The sequence below is a fragment of the Chelmon rostratus genome, chromosome 22, assembly GCF_017976325.1.
Source record: "Chelmon rostratus isolate fCheRos1 chromosome 22, fCheRos1.pri, whole genome shotgun sequence".
In the NCBI taxonomy this organism is placed as follows: domain Eukaryota; kingdom Metazoa; phylum Chordata; class Actinopteri; order Chaetodontiformes; family Chaetodontidae; genus Chelmon; species Chelmon rostratus.
Window position 1 is genome coordinate 10,301,803 of NC_055679.1, and position 6,000 is coordinate 10,307,802.

A 6,000-nucleotide genomic window follows, 5' to 3' on the forward strand; every position below is an offset into this window, starting at 1 on the left:
GCGAGCAAAAAAAAACGTATTTTTCATTTTGCTGTTTTCCATCAACCTTCTCTCATGCACAAAAACACTAGTATAAGTATTACACCAGAAAAGGTTAAAATGTGCATAAAAATAATTTGATGAAAACATTGTGAGCATGTTAACATGCTGACATTACCATTCAATCTCAGTACAGCCTGACAGAACTGCTACCATTGCTGCAGACTGTCTAGATTTGGGAAGCAATGGAAGCTAAATTAAGATTTTCAACTTCACGCTCACCCCAGCAGTCCAGTCCTGCACCCACAGAACTGTTCATGCACCGATCCCAAATTCCAATGTCTCCTCACACGAGGACAAGACCCAAAGACTTCTGAACTCCTTCACTTGTAACGCCTCCAGCTGAAGGAAAGAGCTGGAACAGCACCAGCAAATGCAGAGAAGTCCATCATGTTTTTCTAGCATACTTGGTCTAAGGTCTAAGGTTGTGTATGTGTGTGTGTTCACACTTAAGTTGATTAGTGTTATGTGCATGATTGCCAGGTCTATTAAACACTACATTTCATATAGGGATTCTGCATAATTGCTACTTTTTTCTTAAAATGCACAACATCTCACATTGCAACAAAAGTGACATAATTAATTTGCACATTTACACATAAATTCTCAATCTATTAAACATGTCATGCAAAAATAAGCATTCAGGACACCTTGAAAAGCGTCATTCTTTAGTGTGCAGTGCAGCAACACCCTTACACTGATGAGTACACGCACAAAGGCGGATTAGGTCGCACAGGCTTGCTGCTGATCATGTTTATGTAGAAGACAGGACCGGTGGAGATGTGACTCAGTGGGTCGAAACCTCATCTCCTGCTCATTTCCAGTCCCTGTGAGTCGACATGTCAGCTGGATGTAAGCTAACGCGGGTGAGAGCGAGGGCATGCTGTGTCATTTTGCGCAGTGTGTCTTTTGATTGTCTTCTTTGTTCAGCTAAAGACAGTCTTCCTGTGCTTCCAAAATGGCCCTGAACTGAAAAATGCGCTTCAATATTAGACCCTCTTCTTTTTATTTGTTGTGTTAGTCATTTGCCATTTAAAATTGCCAAGATTTTAACGTCCTTGTGAGGTCATAACCTTGTTCAGTTAATGCTTTGGCCTTGAATGGGCTCAGTTTGTCATGTCAGAAGAGCACCAGCTGAAAAGCCTGGAGAAAAACTGCCTAACAGAAGCCAGTGCCACAGTCATTAATATAAAATAGTATAGGTGGTCAAAATCACCATACTTTTGTGTGCACAGCCTACTTTCTCAGCGCACCTGATTACTCTTGTTGCTATGGATACCATTCAGCACTGTAACCACCTCATCTCATGACAATTAAGGATGTATTCAAGTTACCTTGACTCAAAGAAAGACTGCATGTCGATTCAGTATGCACAGTGGTGCTTTTCAGTGGCTCTCATGAGCCGCAGGTATAAAAATCAAACGTCGTAGGTGGGCAGGTTAGGTTTGATTATTTCTTCCTCTTTGTTTGATATATGCACAGAAGGAAAACTTTGAATGAAAATCATTTCAATCATTATTGTTTCTTGAACAATATGACATTTTTTTCAAGGATTCAAAGTTTGTCTGTTACATACATAAGTGATATTTGCATGTGTGCAAAAAAAGACATGCGTATCTCACACGTGGCGACTAGTGCAAAGGTTTGCAGAAGACAATGTGCTACATCAGGTCAGAGGACAGAATTCGTCATCTGATGGCCTGAGGAAAGACGCTTTTTCTTCTGTCCCTGTCTCTCTGTGATGGATATACAGAAAGTGTTTGCCTGAGCATAGAAGCTGGGAAGTCTACTGCTGGGTTGGTAAGCATGCTCTATAATCCTACTAGCTCTGCACGGTGGGTACAGATCCCTCAGTAAACTCAGCCAAGCGACCCACTCGCTGCCGGGCTCTAAGGTGCTGAGCGGAGCAGTTCCTATACTATAATATGGTGACGACGCCCTCTTTGGCACCCCCAGAGACTCTGAATTTCTTCACCTGTCTGAGGCGGTAAAGGCCTCACCTTCCTTGCCAAGATGATGTATGTAGACCACGTTAGACTCTGTACTAGTAGTAGTAGTAGTAGTTCCTCTGCTGCCGTCTCCCAAAATCCACAACCACCCCTTGGTTTTGCTGACATTTAGCAAAAGGTTGTTGACTGCACACCTGGATGACAGGTGCATCAGAGTGCAGTGGAACTTGAGCAGAACTTCAGTAAACGAGTAAAAAACAACTCCTCTACACTATCTTGCTTCCTAGTTGTTTATTCCACATTTATTCAGGTATACAGTATATGTGGTGACCCTCAGTAGAGGTCATTTAGACCAAAACACTGAATAAAATTCATATAAAATAACTCAGTGTGCATGGTCAGAAGGAGGTTAAATCGTTTTTCAGCACACTTTGGCCTTCTTCAGGAAGGACATACTGCCGCTGTAAACATATATCTGCATGTGAATGCAGCATCTGTAGGCAAGGGACAAGATTTGTCCAAGTAGTATTGACCAATCAGGTATGAGCAGGTTTTGGCTAAATGCAGTCCATGTCGAGAGCTGAAGAGGCAGAACACACTGACTGAAATCCGCTACCATGTGATGATGATTTAGCTTTCTATTAGCTTTTTTTAATTTATTGGTACTCATATGCAGATATCTGTTTATAGAGATTGGCAAAATGTTGAGTTGTTGTGGAGTTTGACAGTCAAGTTGCTAACCCGACTGAACAATTACCCGTTATCCGTTATCCAGATATCCGCTGGCTACACCAGGGAGGGACCCCAAAACATTGGCCATTGCGCCCAAAGGGTTAACAGACGTCAGATTGTGGCCAACGGGTCCAAGATAGCAAAGCTTTGAACTCTTTCAATTGAATTGAAGCAACTGCATTGCTAATATTTTCTTTTCGACTGAAATGTCTTCAGTGGGTTCCCTGACACTGTTGTCAGCATGGAAATAACATTGCGGCATATTTTCCTCAGGCCACAAAGACCCATCTCCTGCAGATACACGCTTGTTACTTGCTGACAGATTTCGTGAACGTTAGGTAAAGCAGCGGGCTATTGTAGCTTCTGCTTGCCTTGTCGTTCATTTCTAGGTCACTGGGAGAACTGAATGCTTGGCTGAGCTTGAGACGTGCTCAATGAAGGATCTCCACATCACCACTCCCATGTGCGTGTGGATGTATGTGCGAGCATGTGTGAGTGCAGTGGAGCAAAGCACCTCCGCCCCAAACCCAAAAGGCACATACGAAACTCTCGGCTCTCGTGTCTCAAGCTCAACGCACACATGCCCACACACACACACACCGCCTATCAGCCTTTAGTGCAACAGAAAGCGCTCTTTCTTTGCCTGCCATCTCTTTCTATTTCGGAGCTTAGAGCTGCTACTTTGTTAAAGCACTGAGGCTGACAGGGATCTGTTTCACTTCAAAGCTCTTCTCCCTCCTCCACCCGGGCCGAGGCTGAACTGCAGGTCAGCACATCAGGTACGGCCTGTTAGAGAGAGGGCACGGCGGACGGTGGCTGAGAGTCACGGTCAAATGAAATATAAAGATCGACTCGCATTGCATGTCATAGCTTATACGCGGAAAAGATACATGTTCATCTTGGCTGGTGATGAGCACTCGCACACTGTGCCGTGCTGTGGGGCTCCCCAGTCTGATCATTTTCTGTCAGCACAACTGGATCCATGAAAGAGAGGCAGCTAACGCTAGCCTCCTTTGTGTCAGGCAGGACGAGTGCAGCACTGGGCGTGTGGGGGCTGCCGATGACTCAGCAGCCGTTGAAGTCAAATGAATGAAAATCAACATCTAGTGGGAATCAACTTAACTTTGGCAAGCTAAGCTAACTAGCTTCCATTTTCCAAGCAGAATACATACTTAACAGCACAGCGGGTCCTCCCAAATCTTCAGTGTTGGCATAGCAAAGCAAAGCAGTTCCCATACCAGCTGGTGATCCCCCCTCTTAGGATGCTCTCCGCAGCACCAGAGTAAAAGGTCCACGGGACCCCCAGAGAGACTGTGAAGTTCTTAAACTAACGTTGTAAAGATGTTCCCTGACCTTCCCTGCTGATATGTCTGTGTGTGTGTAGACTGTCAGATACTTGGTGGTGTGTGTAGCTCCTCTGCTGCTCCCTTCCAAAATCCACAACCACTCCCTGGGTTTTGCTGATATTGAGGTTCATTCATACATTCATTCTCCTATCTTTCTCTGTTGGCTTTCTGTGCTGTCACACACGCATTATGTAAGCAGTACGTTGCACTGACTTTACTAATGTGAATCCTAAAATCTCATTTTCCTGAAGAAACACAAGTACTTAAGAGTTTTAAACAAGTAACAACACAATTTTACAAAATGTTGCAATGCATTATTTATGGAAAGATCATTTGCCTACTTCAGTTTAAGATGTTTAAACATGTCTCAGTCCTCCAGCAAAGCACAGCAGCACATTTAAATTCTGGCTCTTTCTATTTCGGAGCTTAGAGCTGATGGAGGGCCAGTAAGTAAGCAAGTTAAGCATGCAACCCTTCAGCACACAATAATGACTTGGCTCACAGTAAAGACACTTTGAGATATTTGAATTTCTACTCAGCCAAGATTTGATTGATTCTTAAGAGGGAGTTTCAAAAAGGGGCGGGAATGAGATATTGAATTACAAAAACACTGAACAAACGGACTGAACTGAAAACAGGTCACGGCAAATCATCTCAAATCATTTAAGGAGACACTGTCGTGTATATTTATGTTTAAGGCTTGCTGTTTTTGCTAAAACAATAAGAAGCAGGGTGATTTGACGTGATCTTCACCTTTTTCTGTCCTCCAAATAAAGCTGCATTTCCCCCTGCCACAGCACAATGATCACTTCACAATGTTTAAATTAGGTCCTCTTGTGACGAGCACAGTTCAGAAAATTCCTCCAATTATAGAAAGTGAAGAGGAAAATGCAAATGAGCTGTTGATTATGCGCCAGAGTTGCTCAAAATAAGTCAAAATGTGAAAGTGAGTGTTGCCAACATTTATTTTTTAACACATGATTTTCACCTGCATTTTAGACTGTCAGTTTGTTTGTTTTCTGCTTGTTTTATATGGGATTTTTATTAATTAAAATAAAAAATTAAATTAAAGAACAATTTTGTATAAGCAGAACAAAAATAAACTGCCTTGAAATCTTCATTCCTTCAGCAGATTATCCTCGTTTGGCTCAGGGGGTACGCACTGTGAGAGCTTTGTCTGGTTTAGCTCCAATTAGGTTGTCCTATTTGAGATTAAGAGATCAGAGGAGAAACTCCTCCCAGTATCCTCAGGTTTTATGTCACAGGCTCAGCAGGTTGTGCACGAAGTCTCTCAAGACAAAAGCGAAAGATTCACAGGAAGCCTCTTACGGTCAAGTCCGACTGCAGAAACCCTGACTCAGCAAATCCTGCTCATGTCTGTTGGTCTCAATATATGCTACATTTATGCTAGGGTCCTACATGTTGCTCCAGTGCTTTAATGACACACCTGAGTGGAGCTGAACCATCCTTAATGATGTGAGTTACACCTGTGCTTTCCCTGCTATGACAACTCCCAGTGCTGTGACGGAGGCCTTTTGGCAGCATGGCTGCACCTGATGAGACAACAGCACACCACCTGCCACTGTTTCATAATCTTATTACTTATGAGCCACTAACCACTTCATCTTGAACATAAAACTGATTACTGTAATCAGCTAGAATCAGTAGAGAAGAAGAGCAGCCTCTGCTTGTGGAAATTAAGCAAGTAGCTTGCCCTAACTGTGTCAATGTACCCGTGCGAGCTATAGAATCATATCAGCTGTGGCTAAAAAGATCGTTCCAAACAGTCTAGAGTGTGGCTTCTAGAAGTTAAAAGAAAAAAGTTGTTTACCTCATTATCTCTACATTTAACTACTTCACACCAACAGGCGCATTAGTAGCTCGCAGATGCAGTCAGACATGTTTTTTTTTTTCTTTTGCTATGCCATTAGAGG